This window comes from Hemitrygon akajei, chromosome 14, assembly GCF_048418815.1.
Source record: "Hemitrygon akajei chromosome 14, sHemAka1.3, whole genome shotgun sequence".
Classification (NCBI taxonomy): Eukaryota; Metazoa; Chordata; class Chondrichthyes; order Myliobatiformes; family Dasyatidae; genus Hemitrygon; species Hemitrygon akajei.
In genome coordinates this window covers 76,019,276-76,035,028 of record NC_133137.1, presented here as the reverse complement: position 1 = coordinate 76,035,028, position 15,753 = coordinate 76,019,276, and the positions used below count along the sequence as shown (strand labels likewise).

The following is a 15,753-nucleotide window of genomic DNA, read 5'->3' as shown; positions in this document are numbered from 1 at the left end:
GTATATGGAAGGAAGGGAAACAAGCAGTACGTGTCATGGAACATATAGAGATTAAAGAGGAGGAAGTGCTTGCTGCCTTACAGCGAATAAAGGTAGATAAATGCCCCGGGCCTGACATGATATTTCCTCAGACCTTGAGCGAGACTAGTGTAGAAATTGCAAGGGCCCTGGCAGAAATATTTAAAATGTCCTTAGCCACAGGTGCGGTGGCGGAGGGTTGGAGGGTAGCTCATGTTCTTCCATTGTTTAAAAAATGCTCCAAAAGTAAACCAGGTAATTACAGGCCAGTGAGTCTGACATCAGTAGTAGGTAAATTATTGGAAGGTGTTCTGGGAGACCGGATATACAAGTATTTGGACAGCCAAGGGCTGATTAAGGATAATCAGCATGGCTATAATTATTCCATAATTATAACACCTTCCATAATTATTGGAAGGTGTTCTGGGAGACCAGATATACAAGTATTTGGACAGCCAAGGGCTGATTAAGGATAGTCAACATGGCTTTGTGCATGGTAGATCATGTTTAACAAATCTTGTAGAGTTTTTCGAGGACGTTACCAAGAAAGTAGATGAAGGAAAGGCTGTAGATGTTGTCGAAATGGACTTTAGTAAGGCGTTTGACAAGGTCCTACATGGGAGGTTAGTTCAAAAGGTTCAGACACTAGATATCACATGGAGAGGTTGTAAACTGGATTCGAATTGGCTGTGTGGGAGAAGACAGAGTGGTAGTGGATGATTTCTTCTCAGACTGGAGGCCTGTGACTAGTGGTGTGCCTCAGGGATCTGTGCTGGAACCATGTTGTTTGTTGTCTATATCAATGATCTAGATGATAATGTGGTAAATTGGATCAGCAAGTTGGCTAATGACACTAAGATTGGTGGCATTGTGGACAATGAGGAAGGCTTTCAAAGCTTCCAGAGGGATCTGGACCAACTAGAAAAATGGGCCAGAAAATGGCAGATGGAATTTAATGTAGACAAGTGTGAGGTGTTTCATTTTGGAAGGACAAATCAAGGTAGGACATACACAGTAAATGGTAGACCACTGAGGAGTGTGGAGGAACAAAGGGATCTAGGGATACATACGGTAATTCCCTGGAAGTGGTGTCACAGGTAGACAGGGTTGTAAAGAAGGCTTTTGGCATCCTGGCATTCATAAATCAAAGTATTGAGTATAGGAGTTGGGATGTTATGGTGAGGTTGTATAAGACATTGGTGAGGCCAAATTTGGAGTATCATGTACAGATCTGTTCACCTAACTATAGGAAGAATATCAGTAAAATTGAAAAAGTGCAGAGAAGATTTACTAGGATGTAACTCAGGAGTTGAGTTACAGGGAAAGATTGAACAGGTTAGGACTTTCTTCCTTGGAGCGTAGAAGAATCAAGGGGGAATAAAGTGTCGGCACAGGCTAGAAGGGCCGAATGGCCTGTTTTCTGTACTATAGTGTTCCACGGTTCTATCATAACGTGAGCTAGAGTCCAATCGTCAAACCACATCAATTAAACCTTGAACAAAACCCAGAACTCTGGCACCTTCCTCCAACAGCGTTGAGGAAGAGAAATTCCATTTGAAGCCAGGGACATTCCTTTGGGAGCAGCAAGTAAGGGGGAGACAGAGACTGTCACATGCAGGCACCTTCTTCAGCAGCAGGCAGTCAGAGGCTGGTAGACATCGCTGCACACCTGCTCGCCTTCCGCACTTGCCTTGATGATTTTGGTCTTTGTCAGTGCCTTAATCAGTAAGATCAGTGAGAAATGGAGTCGATCATGGGCTCACACCCCACGTCCAGGCTTCTGGGCCTACAAGCCTCACGCTTTGATCAAAATCTCAAAGAACTCTCTCAGAGACAGATAAGTGGCAGCTCACTCATTCAGCCCCAAAACAGACCCCCAAAATGTAGATCACAGGCTCCAACAGCAGAAGAAGAACATTTGAAGGAAAAAGAGGATGTAAAAGAAGAGAAAGAAGTTTTATTTTGTATCATCTAGAGGATGTTGCACTTGCTTGTGTTGTTTATTGGCAGTTTCATCAAATGCGATAATTTTGTTTGCTGATATCTAGGCCCTGAGTCTTTCACAGTGGTGGTGCCCAGGTCTTAGTGCGAGGTACAATTTGTGAGGTACCAACTTAAAAGCTGGCCCAGTTTGGAGGCAAGAGCCGATTTCACTCCCTCTCCACGATCTTCACTCTTCTCTCCAGGAAGCTGGAGCCTTTCGCTGGTCTGTTGTTCGGTGAAATTAAATGCTAGCCCGGATTGACTGAAAAGAGAGGGTGTCGATTGGGATAAAAATCGGATTTTGCTCGTTGACTGCAATGGTCATTTCTACAGTGCTGAAGCTATGAAGACTGCTCCAGCTGCTGTGCTTTGTGCCTGCTAATATAATGAACTGATAAGTGATGCTTTAGGCCTACTGTGCTGTAGTGTTCTATGACCACCAAGAGATGCTGAGTATTGGGTTTGGATCTGAAGACTCCATATTGGTTCAGAATGCTGTTGTTTGTTTCAATTGCTTAACATGATTTGTTTTTTTTCTTTCTCTTGCGCAGCGAGTGTTGGACTTTTATTTATTTTTTTTCTTTACAGGTCCACAATCCCTTATCCGAAATCCTTGGGGCCAGTTGCATTTCGGAATTCAGAATTTTTCAGATTTCAGAATCCCTCCTTATTGGTTCTGGGACCCCCCCCACCCCCCCACCCCCCCGGCGGATACCAAAAGACACACATGCTCGAGTTCTTTATTTAATCTGGCTCAGTGCGGGTGGACTTTAGGACCTGGCAGAGCTCCGCACTTACGCACATCCTCCTGTATAATTTTAGTCATCTCTAGATTACTTAAAATACCTAATGCTATGTAAAGAGTTGCTATACTGTATTGTTTGGGGAATAATGACAAGAAAAAATATTTTATTTCCAACAAAAACATTCAATGAAACATAAAAATATACAGCTTCAAACGAACCGAATCAAACACGTGGTAAATGACTTATTGGAATAAATGTAGAACATCACTGTCACTATAAAACTTCAGTAAGTTGTTTTTCTGTTTCTTTAAATCATATACAGTGGTAGTTCCGACACCATATTCTTCAGTAAGATGCCGCACAGACACACCACGATCAAGCTTCTGCAATAACTCCACTTTCTGCGTTATTGATAATGATAGATGCTTCCTTCTCTCTTTTTCATTGTTACCCATAGGGGTATCTGCAGCTCTTTTTGACATTTTCACAGTGAAATTAAACACAAAGTCAACAGTGAACACAAAATATCAGCGAACAGCAAATGCACGTGTAACCAGTACGAGCGCTGAGCCACAACTGACGTCTGGCAGCCTCTGCTAGTGCTGCCACGTCAGCTGTTGGCGAAAAAAAAATTTTGGTTTTAGGAGCTTTTTGGATTTCAGAATTTTGGATAAGGGATTGTGGACCTGTAATTGGGTTCTTTCACAAGTCTTGCCTTGTGACTACACGTGAGCAAGCATATCTGAAGGTTGTGTGGTTTATACATTCTTTGATAATAAATGTATTTGATCTTCTAGCTAAGTTAGAACGTGAGCAGGGTTAGGCTCATGCAAGCGGAGTGAGGAACTGGAAGACTGCGAGTTTATCCACTTCGGTTGAACTCCTCTTCACCACCACTCCTCAGACCGACACACCACTGCTTAGCAATGTGGTAAGCGGGATTAACAAATCTGCAAATAACACCAAGACTGAGGGGGTAGTGAACAGTGAAGAAGGCTATCAAAGCCTGCAGTGGGATCTGGACCAGATGGAAAAATGGGCTAAAAAAATGGCAGACGGAATTTATGCAGGTGAGCGTGAGGTGTTGCACTTTGGGAGGACAAACTAGGGTAGAATTTACAGAGTGAGTGGTAGGTCACTGAGGAGTGTGACAGAACAGAGGAGTCTGGGAATATAGATCCAAATTCGTTGAAAGTAGCACCACAGGCAGATAGGATCATTACGAGAGCTTTTGGCACATTGGCCTTCATAAATTGAGTACAGGAGTTGGGCTGTTATGTTGCAGGAAATTGGTGAGGCCTAATTTGGAGTATTATGTGCATTTCTCATTACCTTCCTACAAGAGCGATATCAATATGACAGAAAGGGTGCAGAGAAAATTTACAAGGATGTTGCCGAGACTGGAGAACCTGAGTTATAGGTTAGTGCTTTATTCCCGAGAGCGTAAGGGTTATAGGTAGAGTAAATGCAAACAGATATTTTCCACCAAGGTTGGGTGAGACTAGAACTACATGGGTTAAGGGTGAAAGGTGAAAAGTTTAAGAGAAACATGAGGGGGAACTTCTTCACTCAGAGGGTGGTGAGAGTGTGGAATGAACTGCCTGTGCTAGGTGGGGATGTGGGTTTGACTTCACCATTTAAGAGAAATTTGGATTGGTACATTGGATGGGAGTGATATGGCCCAGATGCAGGTTGATGGGACTAGGCAGAATAATAGTTCAGCATGGACTGGATGGGCTGAAGGACCTGTTTCTGTGCTGTAATGTTCTATGACCACCAAGAAAAGCTGAGTATTTTGTAAATGGAGAGTGATTAGGAATGTGATGTTTAAAGTACTGATTTCATTGGAAGTTCATTGGTCAGCACAGCAAGAAACTTGAGACTAATGGCCTTTACTGCAAGATACCGTATTTGAAATTAACAATGTCTTACTGTCATTACATGTGGCCTTGGTGAGACCATACTGCATAAACGGGTAGCAACACAAACAATATACTGGAGAAACTCAGCAGATCAGGCAGCATCTATGAAAATGAATAAGCAATTGATATTTTGAGCCAAGACTCTTCTTCAGGACTCAATGGGTCTCAATGGGATAAATGGACACCCATTTTGCAATCCCTACATAAATTAATTTATACCTATTGTGTGAGTGTAACAGAGGTTTAAAGAGATGGCGAGTATGTCTCATGAAGGGAGATTAAACAGGCTCAGTATACATTAGGCAGAGAATCTCTGGAGTATTAATTATGGCTGGGAGTCACTCATCTTATAAAAGCACAGCCCAGAAGAAGGCAATGGTTTACCACTTCTGTAAAAAAAAATTGCCAAGAACAATCATGATCGTGGAAAGACCACAATCACCTACGCTCTCCACGGAGCATTGCAGTACCGCCTTCCTAGTCATTGGATCTCATTGTAGATCTCACCTGCCCAGATGGCCAGAGCTGACTTTGCACGCTAGGACAGGCATGTCCCTACCTCACTCGGGTATGAGGCTGCTAGCTACCTCCACCTGGTTTAGCCCATCTGTCAAAACAGTGCACTGGAATGCGGCCGCTGTTGCCTGCCAACAGCTACTTGGAACCACAGGTGAGAGCAGGGCGTCCGGTGAGGATCAAAGGATCAAAGTTGAGTGAGCTGCCCAGAACGGACACAACAAGCACCTTCGTCAGAAGTGGAACTACTCCCTGAACTCCCCATCCATTAGTAATAGAATTGGTAAGGTTCATAGTCTCTCCTCGTGTATATATTCACCTTGCCAATTGGCTGATAAATGTCTAGTGGCTATTCAGACGTCCTAAATCCTCTAACAGCCAGTTCGCTGTTGCCTAGATAGATGATATCATAACAGTCCGCCTGTTTTTTGATTGTTGTAATAATATCCATTGAAAGCCTTACACTGAAATTTGAATTTGACAGATCATTCTGTGAATTTTATTAAATAAAAAAAATATTGCATAATTTCTATTTTATGCAGTATTGCGCATGGTAACAAGGTGGATTACTTAGAACATTCTGGATTCTCACTTATTTAAAGCACAGTTATTAGTTTATTATCAAGGTACAAAGGGGGATGGGAATCGGAGTGATAGGGCTGAGGAAGAGGAAAACAGAAATAAATCAAAGATAGCGTGCAACAGAGATTATAGAAAGAACAGGCACGATCTTGAAATTCAGCTACAGATTGGCAAATATGATGTTGTGGCCATCTCTGAAACTTGGCTAAAGGATGGCTGCCATTGGGAGCTGAATGTCCATGGATATATGGTATATCGGATATTCCGCTATTTAAGAAGGGTGGGAGGCAGCAGAAAGGAAACTATAGACCTGTTAGCCTGACATCAGTGGTTGGGAAGTAGTTGGAATCAATCGTTAGGGATGAGATTATGAAGTACCCGGAGGCACATGACAAGATAGGCCAAAGCCAGCATGGTCTCCTGAAAGGAAAATCTTGCCTCACAAACCTACTGCAATTCTTTGAGGAACTAACAAGCAGGGTAAACACAGGAGATATAGTAGACGTGGTGTACTTGGATTTTCAGAAAGCCTTTGACAAGGTGCCGTGCATGAGGCTGCTTAGCAAGATAAGAGCCCATGGAAACACAGGGAAGTTACCAGCGTGGGTGGAGCTTTGGCTGGTCAGCAGAAAACAGAGAACAGGAATAAAGGGGTCCTATTCTGGCTGGCTGATGGTTACCAGTGGAGTTCCATAGGGGTCGGTGCTGGGATCGCTGCTTTTTACGATGTATGTCAATGATTTGAACTACGGTATTAATGGATTTGTGGCTAAATTTGCCACTGATACAAAGATGGGTGGAGGAGCAGGTATTGTTGAGGAAACAGAGAGCCTGCAGAGAGACTTAGATAGTTTAGGGGAATGAGCAAAGGAGTGGCAAATGAAATACAATGTTGGAAAGTGTATAGCCATGCACTTTGATGGAAGAAATAAACAGGCAGACTATTTAGATGGGGTGAGAATTCAAAATGCAGAGATGCAAAGGGACTTGGGAGTCCTTGTGCAAGATACCCTAAAGGTTAAACTCCAGTTGAGTCAGTTGTGAAGAAGGCAAATGCAATGTTGGCATTCATTTCTAGAGGTATAGAATATACGAGCAGGGATGTGATGTTGAGGCTCTATAAGGCACTCGTGAGACCACACTTGCAGTATTGTGTGCAGTTTTGGGCTCTTTATTTTTGAAAGGATATACTGACATTGGAGAGGGTTCAGAGAAGATTCACAAGAATGAAAGGGTTACCATATGAGGAACGTCTGGCAGCTCTTGGGCTGTATTCCCTGGAGCTCAGAAGAATGAGGGGGATCTCATAGAAATATTCCGAATGTTAAAAGGCCTGAACAGATTAGATATGGCAAAGTTATTTCCCATGGTAGGGCATTCTATGACAAGAGGTCACAACTTCAGGATTGAAGGACGTCCTTTTAGAACTGAGATGCAGAGAAATTACTTTAGTCAGAGGGTGGTAAATCTGTGGAATTTGTTACCATAGCAGCTGTGGAGGCCAAGTCCTTCGGTGTATCTAAGGCAGAGATAGATAGGTTCTTCATTAACCAGGGCAACAAAGGGTATGAGGTGAAGGCAGGGGAGTGGGGATGACTGGAAGAATTGGATCAGCCCATGATTGAATGGGGGAGCAGACTCAATGGGCCGAATGGCCTACTTCTGTTCCTATATCTTATGGTCTTATGGTCTTACATATTTGTCACCATATACAACCTTGCGATTCATTTTCTTGTGGGCATACTCAATAAATCTATAGAATAATAACCATAACAGAATCAATGAAAGACAGCACCAACTTGCGGATTTAACCAGTGTGCAAAAGACAGCAAACTATGCAAATACAAAAAGAACGAAATAATAAAAATAAATAAATAAGCAATAAATATCGAGAAGAGGGAGGGTCGATGATTCTGCTGATGTTAATGCAATGGGAGGGGGGAGGGTGGGCTTTCAGGTTCTGACGTTTCTGTCATTCATTCTATGGGGTTTCTCGTTTTGTGGAAGTCTGTGAAGAGTAAGATTTTCAGGTTGTATACTGTATACATTCTTCAATATTAAATTGATCCATTTGACCATCTAAAAATGAAGTGGAGTTTTGTGTGTGCTATCAGGACGTCAATGTCATTTCCCAGTGACAAATTTCATGTACATCACAGTGAAAAATATATGCTTGTTGTTTGAAGTTAGAGTTAAAATCAATTGTGACCTTATCAAATTTCTGCCTATAATTATTTTCCTTCATGTCTTACCAGATGGTGAACAGGCTAATTTATTCTCTGTAATTTTTAGGTCAATTATAGAGGTGCTGGCCAAGATCAGGCATCTCTGACTAGACAGGGAAGAGCCTCACTTCAGCAAGTATTGATCTGAATTTTAGCGTTTCATAATCTATGCAGATATGTGAAGACAATGAAGGAAATGGATATCTTTCCAATCAACTGCAGTAAAACAATTCTTTACAGAATTAAATAAAGTTTACCTGCTTGAGGTATGGTCTGGTATGGTTTCCATTACATTATAATTATAATAGCATAAAATGAAAGTTTGAGATATAGGTGCATGTTTTATGATTAAGTGTTTCTTGGATTTACTGTGTATGCCTGTGAGAAAACAAATCTCAGGATTACTATATGGTCATATATATGTACTTTGATGATAAATTTAGAGCCAAAGAGTCATAGAAAAGTCCAGCACAAAAACAGGCTCTTCAGCCCATCTAGTCCATGCTGAACCATTTATTTACTTATTGAGATACAGCATGGAATAGGCCCATCTTACCCTTTGAGCTGTGCCACCCAGCAATCCCCTGACTAATCATGGGACAATTTACAATGACCAACTAACCTACTAACTGGGACGTCTTTGGATTGTGGGAGGAAACTGAAGCTTCTGAAAGGAACTTACGTGTTCACAGGGAGAATGTACAAGTTCCTTACAGGCAGTGGCAGGAATTGAACCTGGGTCAGTAGTGCTGTAATGTGTTGTGCTGACCACTATGCTACTGTGCCACCATTTAACCTGCACCGGGACCGCAGCCCCCCATACACTTACCATCCATGTAACTATCCAAACTTCCCTTAAATGTTGAAATACTTTGAATTTTGAAATTTGGCCTTTTAGGTGGGTTAATTGCTGCTTTGTTGCATGCAACCATAATAGCCAGCATTGCTATTCCTTCAGTATACTTATAAAATTTAAATCAATGTTTGTTCTCATGGTCACCTTGAACTTACTGACTGATACAACATCATTGCGTTCTCAAAACAAGCGTTCAATGTATTAAAAGTTTTGAATTAATAATGAGCCATTATGATCCATATTAGGTGAATCTGGATGCCTGGAAGCACTGAAATATTATTGAAAGCAGCTTTTAAGACTTGCAAGCAGCTTGTAAAATAATTCATCAACATCTTTAAGTAAACTGTCTTTTTCTTTATCCGTAGTTCTGGATTCAGTGAAAGTAATTCCTGAAGCAAACCAATAAAATGTATAAACACGCAAAAGTCTGCAGATGCTGGAAATCCAAAGCAACACACACAAAATGCTGGAGGGACTCAGCAGGTCGGGCAGCGTCCATGGAAAAGAATAAACAGTTAATGTGGAGAGCATTCTGACTGGCTGCATCACCGTCTGGTATGGGGGAGGGGGGGGGAGGTTGCTGGGGAGTGGGGTTACTGCACAGGATCAAAGTAAGCTGCAGAAAGTGACAAAAGTTAGTCAGCTCCATTACGAGTACTAGCCTCTGTAGCATCCAGGCATCTTCAAGGAGCGGTGCCTCACAACAGTGGCATCCATCATTAAGGACCACCCGGCCCCCTCCACCCAGGATATGCCCTCTTTTCATTGATACCATCAGGAAGAAGGTACAGAAGCCTGAACGCACATTCTCAGCGATTCAGGAACAGTTTCTTCTCCTCTGCCATCCAATTTCAGAATGGACATTGAACCCATGAACACTACTTCACTACTTTCTTTTTAATTTCTGTTTTTGCACAACTTATTTAATTTAACTATTTAATATATACAGTATATACTTACAGTAATTCACAAAGTTTTTTCTATTATCATGTATTGCATTGTACTGCTGCTGCTATGATAACAAATTTCTCAACATATTCCAGTGATATTAAACCTGATTCTGTTTCTTTCGGGCTGAGGCCCTTCTTTAGGAATAAAATGTTTAATTCTTTATAGTTACACTAATGGTTACTGCAGCCTATAAAATTGAGTAGAGCAATACTTCCACAACCAGAGTTATTTGACAACCATCATTAATTAATGGTGGTTAGCTGATTCTATTTTCCAATTTCTTTTAAACTCTGGCATTGTTTATACATTTTCTGTTATTTTGGCACTTTGCAACGCACTTGAAAATTCCCTGATTTTTTACACTCCTGTGCTTCATTTTGAAGCTTATATGTAGGGGCAAGAAAACAAGAACTTCCATAGAAATTTACAAATATCGAAAACTAAGAAAATTGCAGACGACGAGAAACGCCTGAGGAAAAGTAATTTCCATTATAACATCGGCTGTATTTCATTAGGAATTCAAGGAGATTTGGTATGTCACCAAAAGCACTGGCAAGTTTCTACAGATGTGCTGTGCAGAGCATTCTAACTGGTTGTATCACCAGAGGTTTGTAAACTCAGTCAGCTCTGCCATGGGCACTAGCCTCTGTAGTATCCAAGGCATCTTCAAAGAGTGCTGCCTCAAAAAGGCAGCGTCCATCATTAACAACATGCATCATCCAGGTCATGCCCTCTTCTCATTGTTACCATCAGGAAGGAGGCACAGAAGCCTGAAGGCACACACACTCTCAGCAATTCAGGAACAGCTTCTTCCCCTCTGCCATCCGATTACTGAATGGACATTGAATCCATAAACACTACCTCACTAATTTTTATTATTTCTATTTTAGCACTTATCAAATTTAACTATTCTATTTAATATATACAGTTTATACTTATTGTAATTCACAGCTTTTTCTATTATTATGTATCACATTGGACTGCTGCCCCAAAGACAACAAAATTTCATGACATACGTCGGTCACATTAAACCTGATTTCGATTCTGATCCTGAAATGGTTCGAAAAGTAATTAATCCTGAGGAAAAATCATTTTGATTATAACATCAACTGGCTGTAAAACAATAAATTATCCTTTGGCTCAAGCCACATCGCACCGCAAATTTCCATACTGGAAGAAATCCCTTCCCTACTAGATTGAAAATTGTCTACAAAGTGGGTTATTTGGCAGAATTTTTTTAACATAGCTTGTTGTTAGACACAGTAAACCAACTAACTCTCTTGTGATTTGTATCAGCAGGTTTGAACGCTTCTGTATGCATCTATGGCCATCATCCCACCAGCTGTTGAGAAAGATGTGTAGGGAATAAAGAAATCAGATAACATGATCGATCAGCTACAAATCTGATTATTTATTCAAATTAGTCCCAACAGGCCAACATCTTGCTGATTACAGACAGTGTCATGTCAAAATAATTTGTAAGGGTCAAAGATAGCAGAAACCTCATAGACAAATTAGGGATATTGAATTGGCTCAATGTGTGTCCCTTTAATACAGAATATATTTAAACAAGGAGAGTTAGGTTCAAATAGGTTTAACAACATCAGACATTGAAATGAACCAGTTGCATTGATATATCTTCTATTAAATTAATTCTTCTAAATGCAATTTTATGAGTACTGCATTAATATTTTCACATCAAATTCCAACCAGTAACCAACAGGGCAGCATGATATTCCTTCTGAAGATCAAATCAAAAAAGTAACATATTTTAGAGCTATTGTACAAAAGTCTTAGGAACGTAAATATAGCTAGGGTCCCCAAGACTTTTGTACAGTACAATAGTAATTTTATATATTGTACTGTACAGCTACTACAAAAAGAGCAAATATCATGACATTTGTGAGTGATGATAAACCTGATTCTGATATGGGTCTCAATTGTAGGCTGAGAGAGGGAAGAGGGCATTGAGAAGGGAATCATGATGGGGAAAAGGGAAGGGAGAGAGGAGGGAATGGGAAGAACCGGGGAGACATTCTGTAGTGATCAAAAATCAGTTGTTTGGAATCAAATGACCTTGCCTGGTGTCACAGGGCTGGGTGTGTCTGCACCCATGGCAACCCTCCCCTGCCCCTGACATCCCTTCTCTGCCACCCATCCCACACCTCTCCCATGGCACTCCACCCTCGCCATACCCAGCATTTGTTGCTCCCACCAGATTTACAAACTCACTCTTCCCTCCATGTTGACAAATACATTACTGTGCAAAAGTCTTAGGCACCCTAGCTATGTATACTGTATGTGTCTAAGACTTGTGCACAGCACCCTACGTTACGCTGAGTAGTCTTATTATGTTTTTGATTTGGTAGCATGATGAACCAATACTAGTAATCTTCTATTGTGATCAAAGTAATGACTTGAGAAAAAGTCCTGCTTTAAAATTTGAGATGAATTGTAATTGCAAATACAGAGTGAGGCAAATGGAGATAACACTCCATATCCCTCCTATCTATGTCCCTATTCAAATTCTACCTAGAATTCTTAAATTTAACATTTCCTCCACACTCTTCATCAGCATAGGTGCACCACAAGGCTGTGTGCTTCACCCCCTGCACTACTCATTCAATATTAATGGCTGTGAGGCTAAGTACAGCACCAATGTCATATTTAAATTTGCTGACGAAACCACTCTTGTTGGCTGAATCGAAGGTGGTGACGAATTGGCATACAAGACAGAGATTGAAAATCTGGCTGAGTGGTGTCACAGCAACAACTTCTCAAACTACGTCAGCAAAACGGAAGAGCTGGTCATCAGCTACAGGAGGAAGAAACCAGAGGTCCACGAACCAGTCCTCATTAAAGGATCAGAGGTGCAGCCGGTCAGTAGCTTTAACTTTCTTGGCGTTGACATGTCAAAGGATCTGTCCTCTGACCAGCACGTAAACATCATCACAAAGAAGGCATGACACGATCTCTTCTTTCTTAGAAGTTTGCGTAGATTTGGCAGACTTCTATAGATGCACAGTGAGGAGTATCTTAACTGGCTGCAAACACCAAATCCTGGGTATAAAAAAAGGCTAAACAAGGTGGTGGATACAGCCCAGTCAAAACCTCCTAAACATTGAATTCATTGACATAGCGTACTACAAGAAAGCAACATCTATTATCAAAGATCTCCACCATCTGGGCCATGCAGTCTTGCAATTACCATCAGGCAGGAAATACTGAATCCTTAGGTCCCACATCACCAGATTCAGGAATAGTTATTACCCTACAATAATCAGGCTCCTGAACCAGCATAGACAACTTCACTCATCACAATACTAAACTGATTCCAAGACTGACAGATTCACTTCAAGGACTCTTTACAACTCATGTTCTCTGTCGGACTTTTATTTGCACATTTTGTCTTTTTTTGCACCTTGATTGTTTGTCTGGTTTTGTTTATGTATAGTTTGTTGTAAAATTCTGTTGTATTTCTTCTACCTGCAAATGCCTGCAAGAAAATGAATCTCAATGAATAGACCGTACTGTACAAAAGTCCTAGCCACATATGTATTGCTACATTGCTAGGATGCCTAAGACTTTTGTACAGTACTGTACGTGGAGCAGAGAGCAAGTTTGTATATCTGTCGGGAGCAAGGGATGTTGGGAATGGGGAGGGAGGAGCTCCATGGGAGGGGTGTGGGACAGATGGTGGAAAAGGCGTGCCATGGGCAAGTGTGGATATTGATGAGAATGCAGACACATCCATCCCTGAGACACCAGACGAGGTCACTTTATTCCAAACAATTGGTTTGTTGATCATTATAGCATGTCTCCTCTAGCGCTTCCCACTCCTTCCCCTTTCCCCTCCTCTTTTCCCAGCCATGATTCCCCTCTTATAGCCCCTTTCCCACTCTCAGTCCACAATAGAGACCCATATCAGGATCAGGTTTATCATCACTCACATAGGTCATGAAATTTGTTTTTTTTTGTGTCAGCAGTACAGTGCAATACATAAAATTACTACAGTACTGAGCAGAAGTCTTAGGCACCCTAGCTATATTTCACTGTGAATATCTGGAAGCTTGCCTGAAAGCAATTCATACCTCTATATAAGTATGATCAAATGACTGATGTTTCAAAAATCTGTTATTATTATCTGAGCAGTAACTAAATGTTCCTTGCCATTGATGTCTGGACTATACTGCTGATACCTGCTATTAAAATAATGCCCTGCAGACAGCCTAGGAAGACAAAATGATATTTGAAGGATTACTTCAAGGTACCAAAAAACTAAGTATGCATATCTAATCTGTTATTTTTTCACATACAAATTGTCATTTTTATCTTATTTCCAAGGCAGCTAATCTTCATGCAAAATAGCTGAGCAATAAAGAATTTCATTTTTGTTTTCTACACCTAGGAGTTATTTTAAAACACCTCACAATTTGCTGATCTTGACGCATTGGCTGTTATGTAAGTGGACTCTCGGCATTTTGCATAGAGCCCTGGCCCAAAAGCAGTGACAAAATTAACTATCAATTCGTTTGTATTGGAAATGCTGGTTAAGATGATTGTTTGCCAGATCTCCAAAAGAATGCTGTTCTGCAAAACATCCCATGGGAGTTTAATATTCATCTGAGCAGCCAGATGGGTCCTCAGTTCAGAAGGTCAGCAGGAGACCTCCTGTGCTGTAATTTCTCAGTACTGTCACATGCAGGCTCCTCCCAGTCTCAATGCGGCTAACAGGAGTCATCTGCCACTAGGTTCCAACCCATCACCTACAGCCTATTTAAACACTGCTCTCATCTGCCATCATTGTTCACTCATATGAACCAGCCAGCCTCAAACAGTTGCTCCTAACCTTCAGTTACTTTGTTGCCTTGTTGTGCTAAGTATCTATTCTTTCTTGGTTTGTGGCCTTTTTGGCGGCTGATACTTTGCAGTTTATTATTAAAGTGATCACTCACCTGCTAAATTAACTCTGCTGTGCTGTGTTTGGCTCAAGCCTCCTCTACATTTCCTAACGTGAAGAAAGAACCAGTGATTGACACAGTAGAGTTTGCTTGCCTAAAGAAGGTTGCACGTCATAATGAGTTCTCAGAAGCAGCAGGAAACCACTGACCATCTGTTCGCCACTCTCAACCAACTCTTCATCTCGTTACAGCCACTCTCAACCAACTCTTCATCTCGTTACAGCCACTCTCAACCTTCACCTCATTACAGCCACTCTCAACCAGTTCACAGCTGGAATGCGCCAGGTTTTTTTGACCATCCAGGAAGTGGAAGGTAGACAGTGGACTGGATATTTCACCCCTGTCAAGGCTCATGCTCTTTTCTGGATTACACGGCGGAATTCAGGATCCTCGCGGCAGAGTGTTGCTGGAGTGCAGAAGTGCAGCTGACCTCAGCCTCTTGCAGCGCCTGAAAGAAGAGCTTCCCACCTGGGAGAAGCTTCATCATCCTGGCCCTCTGTGGTGAGAAATGTTTCATGGATTTACCTGACAGATCACCAGCCAGAACCCCAGTTCTGTTCCAGAGATGTTTCAGGCTGTAGCTGCTTCATCAACAATGCCTCCAGAACCCATGCAGTTAGATAGAAGTCCGTTTGCTCCGCAAGAGCAGGAACACCGGGGAGAAACTACTTGTGTGCTTACTGCGGAGCCACGGCTCACCCACACATCAAATGCCTACTGTGTCTGGGCAAGTAGCCTCACCGAGTAGAGACGAGAAGCATTCTATCTGATAAGCTCTCTGCCACCTCTCATTCAGCACGGTAATCTGACTCTCTCTCTATCCTCCCAATGGCTCTCAGTGTACAGCAGGCTCTGGAGCACTCTGGTGCAGCAAGCATCTTTCCGGACGGGGATCCATGTGTGAGCTCGGATTCTCTACAGAGCCTTCCGGTGTCTTGTTCTGAGTGATTGATGGACATCCCTTGGGGTCTGGGTTGCTCAGTGTATACAGCC

At 41.8% G+C, this 15,753-nt stretch overlaps 1 long non-coding RNA gene across 1 annotated transcript in view; it reads right to left on the bottom strand.

Annotated features, from left to right (window-relative positions):
* LOC140739007 (uncharacterized) overlaps positions 1-14,833 on the bottom strand; it is a 47,280-nt gene extending 32,447 nt beyond the window's left edge. Inside the window, exon 1 of the long non-coding RNA XR_012101530.1 lies at positions 14,755-14,833. This is a non-coding gene — a long non-coding RNA (uncharacterized lncRNA). The remainder of the gene's footprint in view (positions 1-14,754) is intronic.
* Between the last annotated feature and the right edge of the window lie 920 nt (positions 14,834-15,753).